At 36.8% G+C, this 12,534-nt stretch overlaps 1 long non-coding RNA gene across 1 annotated transcript; it reads left to right on the forward strand.

Annotated features, from left to right (window-relative positions):
* Positions 1-9,000: 9,000 nt before the first annotated feature.
* Positions 9,001-11,544, forward strand: LOC113945321. The gene is made up of 3 exons (XR_003527044.1): positions 9,001-9,342; positions 10,216-10,341; positions 11,448-11,544. It is a non-coding gene; the product is annotated as an uncharacterized LOC113945321 (long non-coding RNA).
* The last annotated feature ends 990 nt before the right edge of the window (positions 11,545-12,534 follow it).

Here is a 12,534-nt window from a genome sequence, read left to right on the forward strand (position 1 = left end):
TGTTAGCTACCCTTTTTTCCACCTGCTATGTTTGGCACCTCAAACATCAAAGTGAAAAATCAGTTTGTTGCAGTTCTTAGCTGTGTTCCAGTTAATTTTTTGCAGCTCTGCTAGTTTAAAGCAAAATATTACTTCACACACTTGGCAAAGGAAGCATCAGACTTATGTGACAGATCCTGGAAAAATCTGCTGGGAAAAAAATTGCTGTCACTTCTCCTAGCTGTAACATGTGCTGAGAGAGTCTGGGTTATGAACTCAAATGATCTCTAGGTGATCTTTGAGTCTTTTAAGATAGTTGGTATGCCAAACAAATTAGAATAAGCCTTAGGCTTCTTTAACATACACTCTCAGGCTCTTTCAACACAGACTGTGGGCTGGTGCTCACAATTACAGATCTGCTCCTCCTGGCTATCCAACATGGCCTGTTTGGGCAGTGAATGCAGCCAAGGATTTAGCTGTGTCCAGTATTCAGAGCTGTGGCAGCAAACCATGATGGTTAAACTCCACTTTTGTTCCAGTGCTAGGGCACAGGGCACTCAGAGGGAGTTTTTCTCAAGACTTCCCTGAACTTTTAGAGGCCCTTGTTTTTTAATTTGTATTTTTAGTTCGACCCTTTCAGGATGTCCAAGAAGAACTGTCTTTTGGGATAAGGTTAACACTTGCATATAAAGTGCTGGAATTGTGAATAAGGATACCTGTAATTTGTGATTAACTTCATGCAGTAACTTATGTGTTCATAAATTCAGTCCGCTAGTAATGTTTTCCACTCTGACCACAGATGCTCAGTGAAGATACTGGCTGTTTTTCTCCTTCATGGTGGAGAAAAACAGTGGTTGTGTCCGAAAAGGCATTTTGACATTTTAGTACTGAACACTGCTTTCAGTAAAATTATCCTCCCACATATGAAATTTTCTTCTCTCTTTTCTGTGAAGTTTGAAACATGACTGTGAAATGCTTTTTTTCTGCAAGAAGAAGATACTAATTTGCCTAAGCTTCCTGATGCCTGGTCCCTGTTCAGTCCTGGAGTAAGGTTCACGAAAAGAATTAAAAAGTATTTATATATATAGCTGTATATCCATTCAATCATCTCTTCTCACTAACTGATATGCAAGCAGCCATGAAGTTAGAGACAGCTATTTAAAAATCTTATATTGATGGAGAAAATATGATCAAATACAAGTCTGAAAGTGCTTTCATGTTACTGACACCCAGAATTTCCACAGCTGGTATGAAAACAATGAACATTCAGGCCTCATGGTCAAACGTCTTTTCCTCACGTTCTTTATTTTTCATGCTGACTGTAATCTAATAGCAGAGTGATGTTGAGATAGATGATGATTATCTGCTTTCAAAGCCTACTTAGCAACTTTTGTCTGTTGTGTGAATCTAATGGCTTCCAAGTGAGTTCGAAACACTGGAAAACACATTTGTATAAGAACAATTCTTGTTTGTTTTTATTAGAACTTATCAAATATGTTACAACAAAATGCAACTGAAAAAAATTACTTTAGTTGTTATCTTGAGTTTTTTGACAGATTATAATCAGAAAAGTGAATTAATTAAGGCCCATGATTTTTATTGTAGATTTCTGATTCAATAATCAAGTGAAATTTGTAGTATGAATAAAGATAAACATAGAAACATATCATTTGCTTATAGCCTTCTTCACAACGCAAATTTCAGTTGCCACAGTCATAACGCATGGAGAGCTACTTACTAAAATGCATTTAATTTAGATTTAGGATTTGCCATGGATTTCTAATCTTAATTATTTCCCCTACCATTTATTTATTCAAATTTTCTGAAACCTTACTTGCATGGTGATCTTGGGATGAGCTGTAAAAAGGTCTCTGTCAAATATTGTAATAGAATATTTTTCTTCACAATAACTTCCTATTTGCAGTTTTCAATGTCTCTCTTTTATTTGGGGAAGAAAGTATATGCCTGCTTGCAGCCAATTTAGCAAATAATATCACACAAAAGGTAATGTAGAAATATTCTTAGAAAGTCTTTGGAGATCATGAAAAAACTACTGGCATGGTACCTGTAATAGAGTGTTTAGCAACTCACTTTGAAAAAGTTATAATAAAATACAGTATGTCCAACACATCAACACTTATCTTGTTCTCTTTTAGGAAGGGCAGGTCCTGTCTGACCAATCTGATCTCCTTCTACGATCAGGTGACCTGCCTGGTAGATGAGGGGAAGGCTGTGGATGTAGTCTATCTGGACTTCAGCAAAGCCTTTGACACTGTCTCCCATAATATACTCTTGAAAAAACTGGCAGCCCATGGCTTGGACAGGGGCACTCTGTGCTGGGTTAGGAACTGGCTGGAGGGTGAGGCCCAGAGAGTGGTGGTGAACGGGGCTGCATCCAGTTGTCGGTTGGTCACCAGTGGTGTCCCCCAGGGATCAGTGTTGGGCCCAGTTCTGTTTAATATCTTTATCGATGATTTAGGTGAGGGGATTGAGTCCATCATCAGCAAATTTGCAGACGACACCAAGTTGGGAGGGAGTGTCGACCTACTGGAGGGTAGGAGGGCTCTGCAGAGGGACCTGGATAGGCTGCAGAGTTGGGCTGGTTCCAACCGGATGAGCTTCAACAAGGCCAAGTGCCGGGTCCTGCATTTTGGTCACAACAAGCCCATGCAGTGCTACAGGCTGGGAACAGAGTGGCTGGAGAGCAACCAGGCAGAAAGGGACCTGGGAGTGCTGATTGACAGGAGGTTGAACATGAGCCAGCAGTGTGCCCAGGTGGCCAAGAAGGCCAAGGGCATCCTGGCCTGGATCAGGAACAGTGTGGCCAGCAGGATCAGAGAAGTGATTCTGCCCCTGTACTCAGCACTGGTGAGGCCTCACCTGGAGTACTGTGTCCAGTTCTGGGCCCCTCAGTTTAGGAAAGATGTTGAGGTGCTGAAGCAGGTGCAGAGAAGGGCAATGAAACTGCTGAAGGGACTGGAGTACAAGTCCTATGAGGAGAGGCTGAGGGAGCTGGGGCTGTTTAGCCTTGAGAAGAGAAGGCTCAGGGAAGACCTCACCACTCTCTACAACTACCTGAGAGGAGGTTGTAGGCAGGTGGGGGTTGGTCTCTTCTCCCAGGCAACCAGCAGTAGGACAAGAGGGCATGGCCTTAAGCTGCGCCAGGGGAGGTTTAGGTTAGATATTAGAAAGAAATTCTTTACAGAGACGGTAATCAGCCATTGGAATGGGCTGCCCAGGGAAGTGGTGGATTCTCCGTCCCTGGAGGTTTTTAAGATGAGGCTGGACGTGGCACTTAGTGCCATGGTCTAGCAACTGTGGTGGTAGTAGATCAAGGGTTGGACTTGATGATCTCAGAGGTCCTTTCCAACCCATCTGATTCTATGATTCTATTCTATAATTCTATGATTGTTCAGGTAAATGAAGTGAGATTGACTTAGCTCAGATGAATGGTTTAGCTGGTGATATTCTCCACTTCATCCAGGGCATACTGAAGTGGCTCCCGCATGGCAGCAGTATAAAATAACTGTCTGGGAAAAACTAAGAACAAAGAGCCCAAATGGCTTCTTCCAGAAAGTACTAGTGGCTGGCCAGGCAGGTAATAAGAATTTATAGCAACAAGCCAGGCATCTGATGAACAGGGAGGACAATCATTTTATCATTAGCTCCAAGCCCATGTGTTGATTAGAGGAAACAAGTCTTCCTGAAGAGACTGGACCAGAGAAACAAAAGGAAATATAGATCCTCATTAATAAACCAAAGAGAGCAAAGAAAGTATGGTAAGAACATGGTAAGACGGTTGAGAAGTCACTGTTGTGGGAAAAAAATAAGAAGCTTTATTTGGTGTTGGGAATTAAAGACAGTCTGGAAGGACACGGTGAGAATATGATATAAAAAAAAAATGTGCCAGAATTTGGCTTTGGAACAGAACTGTAATACCTTGGTCATACAAACAGTTTAGCTAAATTAAGGGACCATCTTTGGCAGGATGTTCTCTAAGGGCTTGTAAGAGCCGAGCCCTCATTACCAGCTATCAGGTGTGTCTTGTTCTACTCAGGCAGTGCAACGGTCAAAGAGAACCATTGTAGTGGCAAATAAATCTTGGCCATTTAAAGACTAGTTTAGATAAAATTATGCTGCTACATACTATTAAAAAAATATTCTTTGTTTGCTTTGTTTTCTGGTGCTTTTTCCTTATGTGTAATACTCTGGAATTTTTTTATTGTGTTATAGCTACCAGATCCGCGACCTAACCTATGAGCTGTAATAATGAAAGCCCCATAATGAATACCCCTGCCAAAGGCTATGCAGTACTGTATCTTTCTTTGAGTCATTTACTGCAGTTTATTTTCTTCCTGAAATTGATGTAATGTCTCAAGCTGGTAAGAAACTATCTGAACCTTCACTTTCATTCCTTTTCCAACTGTTTCATTAACCACAGAAAAAACAAATACCCATACGGATTGCAGAAGTCCTCTAGGCTATTTGCCTATTGTTTTCATAATCTCAAAGGTTAAAACATCCTGCAATGCAACAGAGGTGAATGTGTGGGGGAAATGAAAGATTCTTAATATACCTAAAAGGCTGGAAGTGTTGTACTTTTTTCATCTGGAGAGAACAAATTTTGAAAGCTAGTATTATGAACAGATTTTACACCAAGCTTTTAAGGCCAGCCAGGCAATGTGCTACAGCATCTGCCTCAATTTACTAGTCCTTCCGCAATACAAGCTGGCTGCAGAATGACCCTTGGACTTTCTAGTAATGCTGAAGAAAACCCTCTCTGTCCAGAGCCTACCACGCTGGCAACATCCTCTGTTGGGATGTGGCCTGCAGAGAGGCAGTGCTGCGCAGCACAGCTTGAGTAGCTGACCATGACAGGCTGTAGCTCAATGGCCTGTTGTCTCACCAGCTGACTTTTATGAGAAGAGGAAAAGGCTCAGCGGGAGAAAACAGACAAATGAGAGGTCAAATATTTACAGCAGAGCTGTAAGACAAGAGGTTTGAAATCCCGGTGCAAATGGTAACACGGTGGCAGGGAAAACAAAACATAGTGTAAAGTACAAATACACAGTAATTCTCTATAGATTGCCATGCAACACATTACCAAATGGCATAACTTACCATGTTTATAATTCACGGGCTGCACAAATTACAGTTTCCACCATGTTAGACTTTGCATCCATTTACAGAAATAGGCTTTAAAATTTGCAGGGATCTAGATTTCAGGTCACCATACAGGTTCTTGCCAAGAACTTGGTATATGATTTCAAAAAGAAATTAATCAGAGATTTATAAATGCTTTCTTCCAAATGAAAAAAACCCTAATAATTAAGATTTGTATGGTTGTAAACATTTCTAGGTAAGAGGTGAAATTAGTCTTTAGTTTTAGTTCACAGAAATTTACGGGTAGATACATGATGCATTTTTTCTTCTTGTTGTTGTTGTCGCCATACGAAATGTCAATCACATTGAATATTAACATGAATAAAGCTACAATTCTCTCTCCCAGAAGAGTAAACAAAGAAATCTTATAACTTCATATTTGAAAACAAAAAGTCCTCTTCTGGTTTCCAAACCAAAAAAACAAAACCAAATTCCTATCCAACAAATCAAAGATTGGACTTGGAAAAAAAATAATACAAGGATTAAAACTACTATACCCCCGAAGATATATTAAAAAATATTCTATAAAATAACTCTAATCTTTACAGTGATGATTACATCTTATGTCATACAATCTGTACCTAAAGCTAGGACCTTCTGCCAGGCTAAGTGTGAATCTTCCTCAGACAAATGTTACCCAGGAAATCCCTTCTCCTCTCCACATCAGAAGGTGTCAAGATGATTTGTGTCATCTCTATGAAAGTGAAGATAAACTTTCCTTACCATTGCAGGCTGAACTGTGTCTGACACACTTTGAAGTGACTTTGACTCATCTGTATTCTGTGCTCATTCTTGAAGTTGAAAGAAAAAACCAAAGTGTAATCATTAGCAGTTTTGCTTCATTAGCAACACTTCAGAAATTTAAACTGACCTCTTAGACAAAAATTGTTCCTCATAAAGGACAGCAAGATATCTTCTTTTTAACAGTTCAGTCAGGGCTTGTACAGTTTTCAGATGATTCTTATATTCTAAATATTAAAAAAAAACCTACAGAGAATGTAGTCTGATAACTTATTTCTTTAAGATGTGACATTTTGTCTGAAATTCATAGTTAGGGAACAAAATCCACATTTTCTAAGCAATGATGAAGTTGATTTAATTGAAGTAAAATTCACCCAGGTGCCTGATCTCTTTTGGGGAAAAATATTTAAATGGTCTTTATGTGGATTACAAATTATTTTTTTAGGTTGATTATGTTATGTAGTGTTGATTTCCAAATAGATAGTTTACCAAAATGTAATGGAAGGTTATTAAAGAACCAAGACACTGCAAAATGGGATTAGAATATAATCATTTAAAAATAATCATGGGTAGCATTTGCAAGTTTTCATAGGGCTTGGCTAAAAATACCTGATACATACTTACAGCCCATTGTTTCAGGTAAAACTCTCAGCACTTAAGAGAAAAAATGTAAAGTTTATTATTCAAAGAGATAAGTGTTGAAACACATATATCCACAACTTCCCCCAGCCAAAACCAACACAGCAGTTTACCACCTTTTAATTCTGTCATCAACCTCTGCTTTTTACTGTCTGAAATTATTGCTTTGTAGAACTCAATATTTTGTAATTCAGTTTTAAAGGAAATATGATGTTCTGTCTTTGTAGAATTGTGGCTCTGTCTCTACTAGCAAATTAACTGAATCAAGAGTTCAAATTTAAATCCTCTGACTTGATCATCTCTTGATAGAAGAGTTCTGGTAGACTTGTAAATTAAACAAATATTATACTCCCAAAGAAATTCTATGCAAGATTCAGGAATAAGTACATGCAAGGGACCGTTCCACATAATTATTTTGCCTGCCACCACTCTCTTTTGGAGGCTAACAGACTTTAATTGTAGGGCTACAGACCACTGCATGCCAGCTGGCCTTGCTGCCAGGTTTCAGCCTGCTTAGTTTATTGGTTATAGTAGCAAACTTGTGAGACTGTATTGGTGAAAAGATTAATACTGTCATGTAAATGAAAACTTTCCTGGCTGAAGATAAAAAAGAACATACAAAAATACCTTTATTCAAAACTCACTTTCTTTTCAGTGGGTTGGTGACAGACTGAATCTTGTCAAATCCTTACAAAAAGTTTTGCTGAAATTAATGTATCTCTACTATTTGCCCTGAGAGAAAAAAAGTATTTTAAATAAGCAAGGAAATCTAAAAAGCTATTAAAAAAAAGTCTGTGCAGTTCAGAACTGTAACTTTTTAACAAAGTCTTGATTTTTAAACCCAATGGCTGAATTAGCAGAAGTCTTCTGGAAGTAAAAATGTTCCCTTCACATCTGTTGTTTACAGTGACAGATCCCAACCTAAATCTGCAAGAAGCTCAGGAAAAAATTCACAGTACACGTGTGGGTGGATGCCTTGAAAGCATGTTTTTTCTCATTGTGTGTTCCACCAAAAAGTGCCCCATAGTGCCCGAGATTTTGCCAGGAGCAGGGCAGACTGTGCAGGTCGCTGCAGAAACTGCCTGTGCTCTGTGCTGTCATCCAGACAGACATACAGCTGTTAATCATAGAACTATAGAATGGTTTGGGTTGGAAGGGCATCTGATCCGAACTTCATGAACAGAGTAGAGGCATTTTCAACTAGATTGTGCTGCTCAGAGCCCATCCAGATCAACCTCGAATATTTTCATGGATGGAGCATCTCAATTCCCTGTCTTGAAAGAGGGATTGATTATAGCAGTATGTGCGTGCAGTTTGCTTCCACTCAGACATAGAAAGTGACCTTTATTACTTGGATAGAACCCATTTTATGCTGCTCAGAACCTTCACTTGCTTTGAACAGAAACAGTCAATAAGTAACAAAGTAGTGAAGTATTGGCTGCTTCTGCGACCGCCCAGTTATCAACAACATTATTTCCCATACTGATACTGAGAAAATTTTGCAGCCTAAAAGTCTCATACAAGGATTTCTGCAATTAATTATAAGGGCATTCCAGCACTCATCTATGTATTTTTCTACATGTATATATTTTTATACACACACACATCAATATAACTTTTCATGCACATTCTCTATATGTACTGTATATATATATCATATACATTTACCATGGAGATAAAGTACATGTGTAATGCCTACTTAATGCATGATATCAATGCACAATTATATATGTATATATGTGCACTAATTGGTATGTAATTAGATGTGATACTGGTGCTCACAGGTTCAAGAAAACATTGGTATACAAGGAAGTTAGTACTTCTAAATGGATATTTTCTGGAAATAAGTGAACAGAATGTGAAAAGATAAAAAAGTGCAGCTGCAGTCGTACAAGCTCATTTTGAAATTATAAATCAATTACTAAAAAGTAGGAACTTTGTATTATTTGTCCATAAAATTTACCAGCATCTTCATCTCTTACATGATGTAGTCTAGCTACACCCTTGTAAGCCTATTTCCCTGTATCTCTATGTATACAATTTATCTCCATAAAAAATTTATATGAAAAACTATGGGTTTCATTATGCATTTAGGCTGTTAATATACTGAAAGCAATAATTTTGCTATTTGTTTTAAACTTCAGTGGGTTTACAACTTGAATGTCATGGGAAAATAGTTCCTTACACAGGTAATGTAAAGACACAGAAGTGAAAAGTGTTAGCTACATAAACAAATTAAATAAACCACAATTAGGTTTAAATTCCTCTCGTACTCAAGGGATTATGAAATAACATGTGAGACCTAAACTCAATAAGTGAAAATAAATAATTTAATAAGTCTTGGTTAACTTTCTAACACACTTTAGCATTGGAAAGAATAATATGCCATGCTTAAACTGGCTGATTAATGATTGATGCTGTAACATTTTAAACCTGACTGATTGATGTACAAGTGTTTAACAGCCTTTGTCATGCTTTATTCCTCTGCCAGGGCTGAAAAAAAGTGTAATTTAACAAGTTTCTTAGAGAATCAGAATGTAGCTCAGAAGAATTTATTAAGATTCGATTAAATATTTTTCTTCATATGTACACATATACACCTATGACACTTAAAGAACTTTTATAAAAAATAGCCTTTAATCAACTGAAATATGTTTAGCTCAGTTAACACGCTGGATCTTTCATATGTTTTTGTTTGGATCAATTAAAAAATATTATGTTACTTCAGGAAGCCAAACCAGAACTCAGGAGAGAAATACTGCAACTAATATCAGCATGATCTGGATAAAGCATTCATTCTTCCTGGAAAGAAAAATGGAGGTGATTATTAGAAAACTTTGTTGCTAAGTAACATGCAAAAAATAACTTCTATTGCAGTCTTTTCAACAGAAGAAATACAGAATTCCTAATCCTAAATCTTCTCTTGCTCACTTCTCAAAATTTCCAATATTCCAGGTGACTCATTATTTTATCTTAAAATCTAAGCTATCAGTTTCATATTTGAGACTTTTCATATGTTATAAAATGTGGCTTTTACTTTTTCATTCAAAAATCTTGTTAAGTAAGAGTTTGAAATGTCTTGCTATTTCTAAGGTAGTATTTGTTACTTTAATGCTGGAAATTCAGATAAAATTGGAAATTTAAACATTGCAGACATTTAAAATATTTTACTGCAAATTCCAGAAGAAATTACCTGGGGTACCGTATAATTTTATTTCATATATAGTCATCCTAGAGGGAATGAAGAACATCTATTGGAATTGTACAAAAGATATTATGAAAACTAGTATTTTTAGCAATGTTTTCAAAACTATTCTTTATATTCCCATTTGACTTTGAATATTTAGAGCATTATTGACATTGTTATAGCTTTACATAGCTCTGTGTGCGTGCGTGTAAAAAAATTATCATAATATACATATATAATACATAACATATTTTATTAAATGTAAAGTTGAGATTGATTATATGCCATACTCTACCTGTAGGTAGTCGTAAATATGCAAGTGTATTGATTATATACATTAGAAACTGAAATTACATAATTGGATTTAGTAGTATTATTTTTTATCATTATTCAATGTATTTTAGGTACTTATATATCATAATTTTTCATTCATTTTGTGTGTTTTCAAAAGAGATTAGAAGAACTACATTTAACTTCTCCATGTAAAAATATTTTTTTTCCTTCAGTCAGTATGTACAAAAGTACAGGCGTTAGGCAGAAAGAACAAAATACTGCCAAAAAACCCATCATGAGAAACCCTGAACAAAGAGCTTTAGAAAGTGCTGCACACCAACAACCAGAACAAAAACTTGGTATGTCTTTTTCTGGAATGCTGAAAATAGCCTTCTGATAGTTCTGAACCCCAGTATTCAAAGCCTGAAAATGTCCATCTGTGAAAAGGATGGATTTGAAAACTGTGGGCTGATACTCCTATATTAACTAGTATATTTACAGCTCAGAGCAGGATAATAAGGAAAATGTATCTAGAGCAGAACTTCTGAAAGGTGTTCAGTGGCTTGGTGCAGCCTCAAGCAAGAAGTTTTAGAAGAGTGGCAATCAAGAAAACAGTGAAGCACAGTAAGACGTCTTTCTATATCATATCCTTATGTTATGTCCAAACCATATCAAGTTTTATTTCTAGGAAGTATTTATAATATGAAGATCATTTGCGGGGTGGAAGGGGGAGGAGTGTCTATAAGTTGCAGAGCTAAGTACATCAAACACTTATTTAGTGACACAGTACAATGTGTTTGAATCTTTAAGGTTTCTGGCTCCACTGTAAGTCTAGATTCTAGGATTCAGAACAGTAAAGACACTGTTATACTTCGTATAATTTAGGAATTGGCTCAAAGCTTGAGCTCTGGGGGGAAAGGGTAAAAAATTAGTGAAGTGCCAAAGTAGTGGCTGAAATAGCCTGCTTATGGCTCTTGATCTGTATTTTACACTATATGTATTAACACCTTATTCTCTCGAGTGTGAGTAAATATATTCCTGCTATCAGATCAGCTAAGAAATGTGTCTGTTTAACCTGACTTGAAGACAATCAATATAAGAGACAATCATTAAGAAGAACTGAAATAGAGGCTATGGTCAGATGTTACAGTAAATCCAAATCTACTGGACCACATCAAAAGTGCTGAGGTCACATGAGAAAAGTAGTACAGTGGGTCAAATTTGTCTAAGAAATGTGTGATAACAATTTTGAATAGACAGATTTTCTTGTGTTAGCATATTCTGCAGCATGTATCTTTTTCCTGTCTCTTGTTTGTTCCTCTTCCATTTTCTAAGGTCAGGACCTGCAAGCAGATGCTGGCCCACACCATGTCCCTTGTTGCCAGAACCACTTCTCAGAGTCAGGCCCTTTTTTACCCACTTTTCAAAGAGACTTAGGGAATAAATCCTTTTATTTTTATTCCAGACTCTCTGTCTCTTGACCATCCTGACAGCAAAGAGCTTTATTCACTCCCACCAAATGGCAAGCAGAATTACACCTCAGATGTGAATTGCAGAGTAATATTGGCTATTTCACTCTGTTTTTTCAGCAGTTGCAATGGTTGAGACACTGAGTGAAGCTGAATTGAATCTGATGAGCTTTTTAACCTATCCTGAATTATTTGCTTCCTTTGTTATGATTAATAATAAGGGAGCGATAGTCTAAAAATTATCTCAGGCATGTGATCCCCACCCTTTTAACACAGTAGTGATTACTCAGTAAATTACTCTTAAACCCAACTATTTGTGGAATGACAATTGAAAAAATAATTTGAGAACTGGAAACATATTTCAGAATTATATAACTTAAAAACAGACCCTAGATTTCTTCAAAATCTTGTTTGAATTTTCCTTTCATGAAAACTCTTTTGTGAGAAGTAGTTAAAGGGAGCTTTTAACAACTTCAACACAGAACTAAAGCTTTATGGCAATTTCATAATTTACTGAATTCTCAGTGAAAATTCTATCAACCCAGCAAGAAGTAGCTATAGAGTTGTACTGTTTAACTGTGAGAGTTGTAAATGAAGCATAATTTATACATGTTTTTAAAAATTCTATGAGAAGAGCCAGAGGCTATTTGGCAAAGCTTCTGATGAGTTGTTTTATGTTAAGAGCTGCCAGAGTAGCAACCATTAATGCAATAATTGATGTGCTACATCCTTAGAAACTGCAAAACAATATTTTATTTCCAAATGTTCCTATAATTTTCTTCTTTCCTTTGGTATTGACCTTTGGTATGAATATTCATACTTCATATCAAAATTAATCTGTACTCCACATCATTCTGATTAAACCACTTATATTTTGATCTCTCCCTTACCTACTTCTGTCTTACTAATCTTTTTTTTAGACCTGGCTTCCTCAGTCCTTTTTTACAGAAAGGTCCATTAGAAATCTAATACAAAGACTGATGGTGAAGGCTGTGAGCAGGGCTTTAAAGTCTAAACACCTCATCACTTCAATAATGTGGTTAGCCTTTGAAGCTTTATTAGGCCTGAGACAGTGTCTGATCA

This window comes from Corapipo altera, unplaced genomic scaffold (genome assembly GCF_003945725.1).
Source record: "Corapipo altera isolate COAL_440 unplaced genomic scaffold, ASM394572v1 0, whole genome shotgun sequence".
Lineage (NCBI taxonomy): Eukaryota > Metazoa > Chordata > Aves > Passeriformes > Pipridae > Corapipo > Corapipo altera.